The sequence below is a fragment of the Callospermophilus lateralis genome, unplaced genomic scaffold (assembly GCF_048772815.1).
Source record: "Callospermophilus lateralis isolate mCalLat2 unplaced genomic scaffold, mCalLat2.hap1 Scaffold_550, whole genome shotgun sequence".
NCBI lineage: Eukaryota > Metazoa > Chordata > Mammalia > Rodentia > Sciuridae > Callospermophilus > Callospermophilus lateralis.
Window position 1 is genome coordinate 406635 of NW_027514478.1, and position 15881 is coordinate 422515.

Genomic DNA, 15881 nt, shown 5'->3' on the forward strand with positions numbered 1-15881 from the left:
GACAACATCTTCTTGATACTGCCTCTGCTGAACGACCCAGCCCAAGCCTCAGGAATGTGTGATGAATGCACTGGTTAACTTTTGGTATGTGTTAACAAACATCTATGAGGACTGAATTCTGAAAAGATCTTAAAAGTTACCCACTAATCCAGTTTGGTACATGCTCCAAATATAAATGATCCTTACCCTAGGATTTAGGTCTTAGTTGTTTTCTTAAAACCAGTGGCAACTCAGAGGATGAAAGAGAACATTAGCCCTAATTCCTCAATCAATTAGCACCATGGATAATCCTTTCATCCTTAGGCCTTTTACATTGTGGGTCACCTGTCAGCATCAGAGGCCTGTTCTGCCTTCTCTGGGGAAATCAAAGATCCTAACCTGGATTTCTCTGACCTCAGTTACATGGATGTGAAAAGTTTTCAAACTGTCAGTGTTTCTGTAAATTGGATCTCTTCTGCCCAACGATGTTGCCTCTGTGGAGACTCATCAAGAACATTCTCAGTTCATAGAGATGATAGTTGCAAAGAAAATGATTCTGGGATTTAGAGTAAAAATAACTTGGAGTTTAAGGATTGACTTACCTAGTGCAGTTCATTATTTTGGCAGATGAGTTTACAATAGAATTGCTAGATAAAAATATAGGACTCCCATTAAATTTGAATTTCATATATAAACAAATATTTGTTTTAGTACAAGTTTTCCAAATTATGTGGGACATATGTATATATGTATATATACACAGAGACATAATATATATACACACATATAATATGTACATACGTATTTGCTTGTTAGAAATTAAAATTGAATTGGAGATCTTCTATTTTTATTTTCTAGATCTGATTTCTCTACCCCTAGTTTCCACATATTAATGATTTATCTATTATTGTATGAAAGGTTTTATATAATATGTTTGATCAAATTTCTAAATTTATTTCTAAATATAAATGATCCTAACCAGTATTTACTTGTAAAGTCTTGTGATTAGGAATGGAAATTTTCCTATTCTAGCACAAAGTGCTTCTTTCAAATTCAGGATGATTATTTCTGGAAATGTTTCATGTGAGCAAAGCAAGAGTTTAATTCACCCTGGGAGCCAACTTCAGAGAAGTAAGCCATAGAAGAAGGTTGCACGAAGAGCATTTGTGTCAAAGTTTTGCCCATTTGATGCACCACATACCTCATTGCAAATGTCAGAGAAGTTCCTATCGAGACCAGGACCTCTCTAAAAATATACTGAAGATGGTCTTTGAATAGGACATTGGAAAGCTAACCAAAGGAAATCTGCATAGAATAACCAAAGTCACATAAAAAAAATAAGGACAAGCCATTACTCTAAAGCTATCCATCTACCAGTGTCTAAGATGTCCAGTGGTCTCCCACATAAACCTGTAGTTCTCCAACTCACCAAGAAGCTAACTTGAAAATTTTCCCTCAGGAACAAGTGAAAGAATTGTCGCTATTGTTCTGTAATCTGAATTTCTCCTCATCATGCTTTTCTTTTTCCAATGGGGCTTCAGTGGGGGAAAAATATCATGTCTTTGTGAAAAGATCCTTAGTACTATTTGCAGGGGAAAAGAAAAAGTTTCATCTTTTCTCATCCGTCAACTCAAAGTTCAGTTTCGGGGCCAACTTTTCAATTTGTAATTATTTGAAAGAGCCTTTGCTTCTTTTAAAATATGTTCATCAAAAAGTCTGCTTGTTTCCTCTGCTGTCCCCAGGAACATTTCCTCTGGCTCCTGGTTTTGATAGTATTGGTGTTTTTTGCTGAGTTTTCTCAAAGTGACATCTCCACACCTTGTCATGTCACCAAGCCAGGACTGTGCTCACTTGATAGTAACTTGTCAATTAGCAGCTGTGTAACACTTACACTTTTCCTCCTTAGCTTGCAAATTAAAAACAAATAAATATATAATTTTTTTTCAGTACTAGGGATTAAACCCAGGGGTGCTTTACTGCTGAGCTTCACCTTTGTCCTTTTTATTTTTTATTGTAAGACAGGTCTCTCTTAATTTGGTGAGGGTCTTGCTAAATTGCTGAGGCTGACCTCAAACTTGTGATCCTCCTGCCTCAACCTTGTGAGTTGCTGAGATTACAGGTATGCACCATTGTGCCCAGCTTTTGAATTCATTTTATAAAATGTTCTTTTATTGTGATAATAAAACTTAATATGAGATCTACCTTCTTAATATGTTTTTAAGTGTGCCATACAGCATGGTTTACTGTAGCTACAATGCTGTACAACAGATCATTAGAGCATATTCATCTTGTTTAACTGAAATGTTATACCTGTTGATTAGTAAATTACTAACTCCCCATTTCCTCTGCAGCAGGGCCTAGCAACCACCATTCCACTCCTGGACATTTTGAATTTGAATATTTTACATACCTCACATAAGTGGCATCATGCGGGATTTGTCTTTGCATGACATTTTACCCTGCGTCACGTTCTCAATGTGTACAGTGTTGTTGCATGTTCAGCAGCAAGATATTAATGGTTACCCCAGTACTGAGGATCAAGTATCCATTGAAGGGAGTTGGGCGAGCTGGTGAAATACTGCCATAAGCAAAGGATTTCAGTTATGTAGCCATGGTGAGCTCAGTTCATTCTTTGCTCTGTAAAGCTTCTTGCAGATTCAGTCCTAGGGCCAGCTGCAGAGTTAAGGAGCGGAAGGAAGGTCAGGCTTAGGCTTTTGGGTGTGTCTGTGTGTGTAAGGGTAGAGCTATAACAACCCTACCTAAGAGTATAGACACTATTAACATCCTAGAGTCCTTGATCTGTGTTAATCTGGGGAGGCTGGACAATCACACCAGAGATAGACAGACTAGGGCACAAAGCAGCATCATGTACTATCTCCTCTGTCCAGACAGAAGTGAGACTCCAAGTGGTAGGTCAAAATGTCAGAGGCAGGCTATAATCCCAGTGGCTCAGGAGTCTGAGACAGGAGGATCGTGGATTCAAACCCAGCTTCAGCAATGGCGAGGTGCTAAGCAACTCAGTGAGATTCTGTCTCTAAATAAAATACAAAATAGGGCTGCAGATGCAGCTTAGTGGTGGAGTGTCCCTGAGTTCAATCCCTAGTACCTCCCCTCAGGGAAAAAAATGTCAGAGGCAGAAAGAGAAAAGCCTGATATGTCTTAAGCAGAACTTCAAAGCCCTAAGCAGTCAAACTGGGCTTCAGCCACTGTGAGGACCGGGCAGTGGGTTTTCCAGGAAATAAGCCATCAATTTGTGATACAGAAAAGATGGCTACAGATGAGTGCCAGGGCATGGGAAAGGCTACAGCATCTTTCTTCCAGTTCTACCTTTTAAAACTCCCACTTAAATTCTTTCAGACCTAGGTCCTTTCCTTGTGAAGATTCTGTGCCATTCTGAATATATCTTGACCTCTCTTAATATTTACATGTGTCATTCATTTTAATGAACTGACTTTCTCTGGAGGTGTTAGCTGTTTTCTCTGTGTAAATACCTGTTACGTCAACTGTCTATCAAGTGATGAATTCCTCCTCCCTTTGTTGGTGCTATGCGAGCAAGATTAGAATGCTGGGGTTTAACTCTGGAGATATCTGAAAATCTCTAGGCATGAAACAGATAGAGGATAAAAGTCTTCAGGGTTGCAGACAGTGTAAGCTAAAGCTTTGGTTGGGTTCAGAGGCAGGAACAGACTCTGAAGCAGGAGACCAAGCCATATTTTTGTGATGTCCTGGGCAGTCTTCTTTAAGAGGAAAGAGTAGTTATCTCTGTCACGGATGTCTTAGCAGGAGGGTAGCGAGTCCTTGTTGACAGATTCATGCTTAGCAACCATGCTTTGGGGATCTTTCCTCATCTGCCCCTTGATTGATTCAGGCACCTGTATTTCAAAGAGGTTTCCCCTCAGGGAATAATGCCAAAGAGTACTTTCCAACCAGCCAGTGTTGCCAAGGAATGCAAATTTAGACTTCTAGTTACCTGTTTAGAAGAAGATGCAGTTGGTCAGTAACGTGGAAGACCCCTGAGAGCAGAGGGAATATATCCCTGACTGCATATGCTTTTCCTAGGTAGAACTTACCCCTTTGATACCACATACTGCCTCATGAGCAACATATCCACTCTCCTCCACAGCCATTAGCTTATGACATCTCACAGAGCTGTCTCCTATTAGGCTGACTCCATTTGCTGGAAGATATTTATTATCTGCTGCCTTCATCCAGTTCCCTGCAGACCTTGTTTTTTATTTCTTATTAGCACCTTCTTTGGAGACTTAGGCAGGGAAACAGGTAGAACAAAATTTTGCTCTAGTAAGAGAAGGTTATGGGAGACAGGTTTGAAAATCAGGATTCATTCATTCAGGGACTATGAGAAAGAGGTGGGCAGGATGAGGGACATCTGAGGAATAATGGGACAATTCCTCTAAGCAAGTGTGGAAGGAGCTGGTCATGCCTAAGGTGGGGAATGCAGCACCCTAAGAGGAAGGTTTATGCTCTAAAAATTCCAGCAACCTGTAAGTTCCTTGAAGACAAAGAACATGTTTCACGAAATTCTTAGCACTTAACTACTGCAGAAATCCTAGTGCTCACAAGTATGTTTCAAAAGGTTGCTATATAAAAAGAAGGCTGGCTGAGTTCTGAGCATCTCCAGAGAACAAAATTCAGGAGACTAGCAGAGAAGTAGATATTAGCTCAATGTCAAAGGGTGGAAGGGAAAGGGTTTCCCCGTGGGCCCTATATAGCCACAAATTCCATTTTAGGCAATGGCTAACCCATGAAATAAACTAAATACAAACTAGAGTGCTTCATGCCCTTGTTTTCTTACCTGAATTCCTTATGGAGGCAATGACACCAACTTCATGAAGATGGCTGGAGAGAAATAGGTCATCAAGAATGTACAGGAATCACATGGCATAGTGTCTGTGACATGGCCCAGTCCTCATTGGAAAGAAGCTAAGAGGTACATGGTAAGTCAGTCATAGGCCTGCCCACCAATGGATGGGATTATTTCAAATAGAAATTTGATGGATGATGAGCGATTTGACAAGATGACCTCCTAGAAATAATCTGGCCAGGGAAGCCCATTCTATCTGTTGGTGTCTTTTGTTAGCTTTCCCATGATTGCTCCATTATCAGCCCATATCATGGATAATTGAGAGGCCTAGAGTTTCTGCAGAGGGTCTTCTAAGCTGTTTCCCCATTGAGTCAGTCACTGCTTTGTATCAGCTTTCCTTATCAGACTCAGCCATCTGCTTCTCCCCACCAAGCACCCCATCCCCTTGCCAAGGACCGGAGCTCAGCATCCTTCACATGTCTGTGCTACAGAATCCCTTCATGTCCTGGGGCCAACAAAAGGGTGGCCACATCCATGAAAGGGACCCATTTGCAGCATCCGGGCCGATTTTATGTCCTTATCCGAGAAAAGGAAAGAATCCCATACCCTTTCTTGTAATAACAAAAGATAATTTACATTTATCTACAGTCCATAATACCAAAGGTTAAAAGCCAAAGCTTTTAAAATTAGCTACAGAAATCTAAGTTGCCACTGCTTTCAGCCTCTCTCATCCCTCTCCTCGCCTGTGTAGCCCACATTATGCTTTTATAAAGAGCTTCGCCATCCATTATCTCGTTTGACCCTCAAATTAACTCCGGAAGGAGGGAGGTCAGGCATCGTTCGTCCTTTCCTTCATAAGAGAAAGAAGACGTGTGAGGAGAAGTGAGCTGTCAGCTGTCAGTGCTCTTGGCTCCCTGAACTGAGGTCTCCTCACCGTACCAGGAGATTATGGGCATTGAAGCAGGAATTTACGAACTTGCTGCTGAGAGTCTGTTAGGGATCAAAATATCACACGTAGTGTTGCTTTCTCTCTCTCTCTCTCTCTCTTTTTTTATAACATAGCAGACAGGCTTTTCAAAGAGAAATTTTGTTGAGCCTCGCCATCTGTTCTCTTTGTGGTGGACATCAGAGCCAGTGGTTTTAGCCTACCCACTGTAGGCCATCATCCCTTGAGTTTTCAGGGTACACTGCTGATCTCATTTGGAGAAACACCCACCATGTTGCCCAACCCTTCATTGCATGGATAGGAAAACTGTGGTCTCAGTTATTGGACACTGCATGAAATAGGGGCAGGTCTTTGAATACCTACGACTGTGTTCTTTGTACACACTCAGCCATCAAACAGATATTTTATGATTCAGATGATGATTTTTAGATCCTAAAATCCACACTGGCAGATAGGGTCATTTGCAGCAGTGATAGAAGTAACCATTTGAAATGAAATGAGTAGGCTGAACACTTCAAATGGGATTATTGCATTGATAAACTGTCTTAAAATTTATGTTAATTTTTAAATTTTTTATGTTTTTCATTAATGCATTATAATTATACATAATAGTGGGGTTTGGGTGAAATAGTCATATATGCACAAAATGTAATTTGCTCAAGTTTGTTTCCTAGTACTTCCCTTTTACACCCCATGCTTCTTCCCCCTCTCCCTTTTCCTCTATTCTTTGGGTCTTCCTTCTATTTATGTACATATATGCATTTTCACTAATGCATTATAATTATACATAGAATGGGATTTATTGGAGTATGTTCATACATGCAGATAGCATAATTTCATCAATTTTATTTCCCAGTTCTTCCAGTCTGGCTTATTTCACTTAGCATGATTTTCTCTGGTTCCATCCATTTATTGACAAATAGCATAACTTCCTTCTTTATGGCTGAGTAGAGAACTCCACTGTGGGAATTCATGCCATTCATCGTTGATGAACACTTGGGCTGGTTCCATAACCTGGCTATTATGAATTATGCTGCTCTAAACAGTGAAATGCATGTTATTGCCATAGTAAGCTGATTTCAATTCTTTTGGATAAATACTGAGGAGTGGAGTAGGACAGCTGGGTCATATGGTGGTTCCATTTCCAATCTGTTAATTAATTTTAAGAGCCACCTTTGTCTAGTTGCTATCCCGCTGTATAGTGTAACTCTAAACCAGTGTCTATCAACTCTGGATGTATATTGGAATTCCCAGGGAACTTAAAAGAAATACTGTGCCCTGACTTTCATTGATTTTATGTGGCTTAGGGTAAGGACAATGGAATTCTTAATGCTCCCCAGTGGATTCTAATGCTCAGTCAAGGTGGAGAGCCATCAGTCCAGTCAACGATGGCAGATACAATGTCAGTTCCACACTCCATTGTTCCCAGTGGCAAGGAATTCAGTGAGGAGTTAGCTGCCATCCAAAATCTTAAGAGGACTTAATATGTCCTGGGGAAGAGGTGATGTCATTGAGGACAAAGAATTATTAAAACTGCCCTTCTTAAATTTTGTAAAAGGACAGTGTGATCCAAAGGAAACAAAATGGTCACCTCCACCTGAGGGAGGAGAGAGGGAGAGGGTGTCTTGGTGCTAATGCTTCTGGTAATGAATTAAAAATAAGTTTTTTTTTCAGAAATACATTTGGAACAATAGATGTTTCTGGCAGGCATGTCAAAATTCACGTCTGTAATTCTCAATAGGATTAACCTGGGATTACAGAAAATCTAATTAAGTGAACCATATCATCTGAGACCCACAAAAGACACTTAACGTTGTCTTTGAAAGTCCTGCCTGTCTGAGAGGGCTTGGCATATGCTTCAGAAAATGCTCTGAACACATACAAGGCACTTGACTCATTTGCTGTATCCCATTACTTTTCTTTTATCCTTCATTTAAAAAAAAACCCACATTTCTTTAGATAAAATGACATTAATACATTGAAAAGAAAGGATTGGGCTTTAAAGAGATAATTATGAGGCTACAGTTGGTGTCTGTTTCCTAAAAATAAAGGGGGGTAAGAAACCCTCTGTACTATATGTAGATACAAAAATGTCATTTAAAATGTGGCAGTGTTTAGTCTGCTTTTGGCAGGATGCAGTGGACCTGGGAAGTGCACCAGGAAGGAGTTCTCAGAACAACTCACCCACACTCCAGTGAAAAGCAGGCTTCCAATAATTGGAAGAACCTGACTGCACCCCACTCCTGTTCGCTGGCATCCAGACACTCTGATTAAACCCGACCAGTGTGTGTGTGTGGCTCTGAGTGAACTCGGGTCACAGGATGCATTTCTCAGAATTTAAAGGCTCTGAGCACTGGGGGTCTGAGATGCTCTCTCTCTCTCCTGGCTTTAGTAATTATTTCAAAAGACTACATCCAGCCCCTATCAGTTAGTTATCCAGGCCACCTTAGCATGATTCCTCCACATTGTTTACACCTATAAAAATGGACTGTTCCACACACAGTGGCTCTCTGCAGGATTTCAGACTCCAGGGAGAATATGCAGACGGTTGGCCCTGGTCTTGTTCCCTTCCCTCTGACAGTCTCTCTGTTTCCCCTTATAGAGCCTGGGCTGCATTGTTTTCTGAAAATGGTTTGAAAGAGAAGACTGCTTTTAATCCAGGTTTGGGGGAGAGTGGGAAAGGAAGATGTTAGAATATTTTCTCCTGTTGGTAACTTCTTCCTGTTCCTTTGTTTTTCTTGTGTACAGTGAGGATTTGAGATTTTTCCTCACCTTGCCTTTCATTCTGGATAAGTGATTGATCAGCTCTGTGTCTCAGTTTTTCTACTTGTCTATTTAAGTGCACGATCAATAGTTGAAGTTCCCTCCCTGGTCATCCACTTCTGAGGTTCTAGTTTAGTAATGTAACAAAATCTCCACGCTTCAACACAAAGGATTGCATTCATGATGGTGACCCTTGGAAGAACTTGAGTTACCTGTCCTCCTGTCCACCTGCTTCACATAGATTAAAATGCTTAATACTCAGTGCTTTTGCTTTCCAAACCTGCCTTCCTTCTGAGGAGGTCAGGGTCAGCAATGTTATGATTTCAGTTTCCCCTTACAGTTGTCTCATCTTCTCTCCTCCTGCTCAGTCCCAAGGGCCTCTGCATCTGCAAGGCTCTAGAAAGGGGTTTTAGAACCTTTCCTCCTCCTAAGCCTTCTGTTTCTAGTTTAGGACGCCTCTTCCCTGAACTATTTCAGTGGTTCCAGGACATCAGACAAAACAAACACACACACAAAATCAGGCAATCTCAATAGTTTATGTATTGAATACATGATAAAATTATATCATTTGGTACATACTGGACTAAATAAAATATGTGGTTAAAATTCATTTCATCCATGTTTGAACCTTTTAAAACATATTGTGTAGAAATTTCAAAATTATGCATGTGACTTACATTATATTTCGATTGGACATCACTGGATTACTTATCTCAGCACCCTCATGCACATCTATCTTTACATTTAGCAATTCCTATTAGAAGTATGTGGCCCTTCATGGGGCAAGCACCATGCTGTGCCAATGCACATATCCTGGGCTTACAATAGGCATTTGTTTACTTGAGGAAGGAGCAGCATCCCTCACTGAGCTTAGTTACCTACTGTGTTCCAGGGTGTCTACTGTTTTACAATAGTGATCAGAAAAGAAATGGCTCTTACCTTTACAAACTTAACATTTTTTTGAATGTTCCCCGTATGACAGGTACCCTACAAAGTTCTTTCAAGGCATCACCTCTTTTGATCTTTGCACTCCCACTTTGAGACCCATGCTAGTGTGCTTCCCATTTCCAACATGGCAGCCTGGACTCACAGAGGATGAGTCATACATCCAGTGAGTAGTAACTTGAGCTCCATTCCTCTAAGCCCTTCTTCCTGAGCCCCTGCTGTTCATTGTTTCCTAGCAGATGTTACTGCTCACCCTAGTTTCTCCTGCATGCCTTAGATATTCTGAATCCTGCCAATCTCTTAGCTGGAAATCTTTAATGGATTCCCATTGTCCATCAGAAAAGACTCATTCCTAAGGCAAGGATTCAAGACTTGTCACATTAACAGGGCTCTGCATTGCCCAGGCTGAGGGGGCACTACTCCCATCATGTTGTATGTTTGTGAGACTTCCTGGAGATGGGCAGCGGACTATCCCATCAGCTGGGCACAGACCTTAGAATGAGATGAAAATCTCCATCCCAGAAGGTCCCTCAGTCTAGTGAAGCACAGACTCACAGTTTCCTGTAGCTATGGAAGAACCTTTAATAGGCAATTTCCAGGTTTCTACTTTATGAAAAGAAAACTTAGTCCCTGAGAAAGAAGCATTTTTTTCCCTGAAGTTACACATTAGTTCACTTGTAGAACCTCTATGCTAGACCACATTATCTTGACTTTTGGTCTAGAGATCTGGGTGTTTTTCTTTTTTGCCTCATCTTACTTGGAAATTCATAGGAGAATATGGCATTTTCTTTTTTAAAATATCTTTTTGAGTTGAACATGGACATAATGCCTTTATTTTATTTGTTTATTTTTATGTGGTGCTAAGGGAATGGACCCAGTGCCTCACACTTGTTAGCATTCCCAGCACCAAAGAAAATGGCAGTTTCTACAGCTGAACAAGTGATCTCCTCAACTACAGTAATGTACCTTTGAACAGGCCTGACTTTTTTGTCTTAATTCTCATAGTTTACTAGGTCACTGATTTTTTTTTTTTTTTGGTACTGGGGATTAAAGTCAGGGGCACTGAACCACTGACCATCCACAGCCCTATTTTGTGTTGTTTTGTATTTTATTTAGAGACAGAGACTCACTGAGTTGCTTAGCTTCTTGCTTTCCCTGTGGCTGGCTTTGAACTAGCCATCCTCTTGTCTCATCTTCCCAAGCTGCTAGCATTACAGGCATGAGTCACCGTGCCTGGTTTAGGTCCTGTTTTCATAAGGGCAGCAAAAAGGCAGTGTATTGTCATCTGATGGACACAGTATTGCATGTGACTTCATACAACTTCAGAAACAAATCAGCAGGGCTGGGACCCTTGGAGATAGCAGCTAGAGGGCAGTCCCCGATTGCCTAGGTCTTCAGAAAACAGGGTCCCACACTTTTCCAATGGCATAGCATAGGAACAGAGGCTGTCTTTACTTCTCTTTGGTTTCTGACTGACTTGCTCTTGTCCTAATTTCACTAAAATTTGAGCCACCACTGGTTGTCAGTTAGAGGCTGTGCCATTCCTCAGTTCCTTCCCAACCTACCTGTTCAGCGCCCTCTACCAACTGCAAAGGATTCCTGCTTTCTGGCATTCAAGTTCTCAAGAGAATCTGACTCACCCAGCTTATCATTATGAGCCACGTGGCAGAGGTAGAGGCAGTCAGTGGTCGGTTTATGGCTTGATTGTCACAGGAGTAGGGGTGGTCATTCCTCAGAGTATGAGGGAGGATGCTCCAGGCATTGGTGGGTGTGGGTGTGGGGGTTTACTTGGAAGAGACTGGAGTAGGCAAATGTCAGCTGATATGTCACACATTCATCTGTAGGGCTGTGGTCCCTGACTCATTCTTGCTCCTTGACAGGGTCTTGTTTGCATTGACCCTATCCTACCATCACTCATCTGCATAGGTCATGTTCTCACTATTAGCAGAAGACAGTGACAGATCCTACAGGTAGCTACTACTTGACTTCAGTTTATTCCCAAAGTACCACCCAAACCCGGCACTGTGTAATGTTATGGACAAATGAAGGAATGGGCAAATAAATAAAGTTTTATACGTATTTGCTGGTCAGAGACAATGGGGCATTTTTATACAGGACTTTCATATCAACAGTGACGTTAGGTGCTGTCAAGCATCTGTATATCTTTGCCACTTTGACCTCATTTTCACCCAGGCAGTTTAACTTATGCAGAAGAAAAAAATGAAAATGAAATATGAAATCCTTCTCCCTTTCCACACATTCATGGAGAGCACAGTCAAAGCTGACACTGCTGACAGTGTGATTTCTTATATGTGTTGATATATTTTATTCATCTTAATAATTAACATTGAAAAATATTGCAGTGAGAAAAAGTCTGTCTTAAAGACTGAACAGAGGACAATATTAAGTTTTTCAGTGCACACATAACATATGACCGTCTTATCACTTGAAGATGATTTAATTATTAAAGATATAAATAAGTACCAAATGGTTACACAAGGATGACATCAGGGGCCTTACGTTGGATTCCTATGATACCTTCTGGCTAGGGGACCCAAGAATATAAAGTCTTATTATGCAGACATAGAGCATAATGGAATTCCCATCTGACAAAGATGAGTTTCAATATCAAATAAAATTGTATAGTTGAGATGATCCTTGAAGATGGAAAATGCAGTCTGCTTGTACTGAAGACCAGGAATGTGAACTCTCAGAGTTTGGGAGGCGGGTGAAATATTCCCAAGCCAAACACAGGTTTTGTAATCATATAAATTTGAACTTGAATTGCGACCTTGCCAGTGATTCAGCCTGTAGGTGGATGAGTTACTTTACAACTGGAGCTTCAGTTTTCTCATGAATAAAGATCTGAGTAATATTTTCATACAACTGTGGTGAAAACACAATAAAATGGTGTGTACTGAGCCCAGAGCATGCTGTCCAATTTCAGGAAAACCAGGAGCCTGGCCAGAGTTAGTATCTACTATTGTAATTTAATTTTGTCTAAACTGTACATGGTGGAACTAGGTTTTAAGTCCAGGTTTGCATGATACACCAGCAGGGAATGGTCTTTCTACTTCCAAAGCTGAGCTCCCGGACATTCTCTAGAGTCAGACTTACCTTGGAGCAGTAGTGACATTTCCATTCATCTTTCAAGAACTCGCTGGTCATTAACAAGGGGCCATTTTTCTGCATACATAACATTTGAATTTGGTATTATTGTGGAGTAATATACACCATAATCCTTTTGTAGTCTACACTGTATATTTTGCACCTGAAAAGAAGTGATTGCCTCGAGTTCGTGCCAGTGCAGAAATCAGGGAAGAAGACCCGTGATTCGATAATTCTTGTAATTCTTCCTCTTCTCTTCCTCAGTGATTTTTCACAGACGAAACATAATTCCTGTGATTTGATTTGAAACCAGAGACCAGCTCAGTGCTGAATGATGAGATCAAAATGGGGAATAAAATATGCTTGCATTAATTTGCATAATAGAATCAAATTGGTTACAAAGCTGTGTTTGTTGAAGGGGAGATCGGAGCTCCAGAGCTCACCAACAAGGGGACTTTACCCGTACAGAATGGATTGTGATTCTAGTGCGGGCCTTGGTAATATCCCTCATTAATGATAACCTGTCTTTAGCTACCTGGAAATAAAAAGAATGGGTCCGTCTTCTCTGATCCTTCCAGCTCTGTAGGGAGGAGAGAGCTGAAATTTCAAATCCGTTTCCTTTTTGTTAAGTGCTTTCCTCTTTCCTTCTCTACCCCATAACAATTTCCAGCAGGAGTCCAAATATACTTAAACACCCGTATATGTCATTTTCTTTTACAGAGACAAAAGCAGGCACAGCAAGAGAGTTTTATGCTCAGGGCGCAGTAGCTTATGACGGGCTATCTGCTCTCCAGATAGAGGGGAGAGCTTTCCATCTAGGGCTGGTGGTTTTGCAAATCCATTTTCCTGTCATGTTATTACTCCTGTGACTTTCAACAACATTTATTTTTCCCTCCAAGCAATATGCTCCCTTCATAAAATAAAGCCCTCCTATATGTTTTAGAGGAACCCCCATGCTTAGGCATTATGGAAAGTACTTTAATGGAAAGATTGTTCAAGAACTTCCCTGGGGGTCTTTATTAAAGCTAATTAGAACACTGATATATTTTCCTAATCATTACCAACATCAAGGTCTTCTTAGGAGGGAGGTCTCCTATTAATTTTCATGCGAGATTCCTACAAAGTTTCTACCACTGAATACATCAATCACTTCTCCAGATTCTAGAAACATTTCCTTTAAAAAAAAAGAACAAAAAACAAAACCTGAAGAAAGGATTCTTGAGTACATTTTAACTTATATATTCATATTTAACCTGTAAATGTAGAAATTCAGAAACATGAAAAAATATTTTTAAAAAAGCTTAACTTTTGTGCACTATGAATTCATTAAGGCGTGGGTGTACATTTGTGTGGGTGGGCTGATATAATTACTTCCTGTTCCTCTTTGGTCTTGCTATGAAATGCTTTCTTTTTTTTTTCTTTTGGGTTTAATTTATAATTTTTATCATAGCCTACCCCAAGCCTTCCTGCTCCTGTAACTGAAATTATTGTCATGGTCAGTCTATTATGTGTTCCTGGGGTTGTGTTTCTACAATCTCATCCTCAGTCTTTTCTCAAATAGGCATGACAGGTAGAATCATAGGGATAGTAATGTAAGTACTTGGGCAAAATGCAGGGGGTTCAATCTCAGCTCCCCTCCTTCCTAGCTGTGTAACCTGGGGTGAGTTAGTTTTTCTTGGTGCACCTCAGACTACTTATTTGTAAAACAGGAATAATATTTGTACTGCTTTGTAGAGTTGTTGGAATGATTGGGTGACTCAATTCATGGAAATCCCTTGCAAGAACATTGAGCAGATAGCACCTGAGAAATGTTATCTATTTTTCAATATTTTCATTATAATCTTATTATTGGTGTACACCCAATTACTGGCTTACTTCCCACATTCAGGTGGCTGCTAGGTTATCATTTTTATTACAGTGTCCATATAATTTCCTTATGAAATATAAAAGAAATGGAAAGAGATATTAATTCGCTGATTAGCAAAAAACTAACTAGACTCAGATGGCATGGGTTCAAATCCCAGCTCACCTCATACCAGAAGCCTAACCTAGCATAAATTTCTTTTTCTTTTCTTTTCTTTTTTTTTAATCTGGACCTCAGTTTCCTTCTCCTTTCAAACAAGAAGCATGTCCATTTACAATATTGCTATAGAAATCAACAGACACATTAATATTTGTAAAGCTTTTAGAATAATGGTTATAAAATTACTTTTGTAAATAGATTTTCCTTCTCAAAGTGAATAAACAAAAAGGGATAAAAACCCATCTTATACAAAGCTAGAGGAATCATTAAAATTTTTATATATTGCATAGTCATCTGAGCACTTAACATAATGAATTTGGACAATGACATTCACAAGCAAGTTTATTTCACTGTCTTTTCCAACAGAAATAAGCAGACAGTTTTACTGTCTAACAAAGGGTAAGGTTGATTGTTTATTGGTCATATGGAAACTCTTAAACGCATTAACATTAAGCTAGATTGTTTTGCTTAAAAAGGGGGAAAAAGTTGTCATCTAGTTTCAACACTTTGGTGTCAGAAATAATTGTACTTTACAGCAAAATGGCAGCCAGAATAGAGAGGTGCAGAAATATCAACTTTAATTAAACCCTTTCTTTCAAATACACTTCACAGTTTATATGCAAGAATAATTTATCACCATGTGAATGAACGTTTAATACTTGGCATGGTACAAAATGGGCAGGGATCTCACAGCACCTTATGTTCTGCCTTTTCTCTTGCTTCTTGAATTTCTATAGAGGCAATATTAATTTTGAACTTGAAGTATGTGGTTTAAATCATATGTTCGAATTTTGTGGATGGACTGTTTTGAGCTCAGATCCCAGGTATGTATCAAATAAGATATAAACTCAACTATTAAGAGGCTGATTTCCTGTCTAGTAAAGACATAATATGAGTCAGGGGGAAAAATTGGCCCCTGCCATCTCTCACCAGAGCTCCAACCACGAATATGAAGATGGAGTCCTGTATAGAGAATTTCAATCAAGGGCTTCATTTTGCTGAGAATGAAGCAGATTGTCACAAAAGGGAAAATAATGAGGTTCCTTGATAAGCTGGGGCAGATTCCCACCCAATCTCTCTCTTCACCATGTAGTCCCAGAGACTTTCCTGTTGCTTCCTATTTCCCTCATTTTGGGATCTCACCACTCCTGGGGCCTCTCTGTGCTCTTTCCACATTGTCTGTTTGGCTTGCTATATAAAAAACATTTAGTGTCTTATTAAAATGCTGTGTTTAAGGTTGGAACTGTTAAATGGCAAACACTTCATTTTTTACCTGCTTTTTTCTCTCTTACACT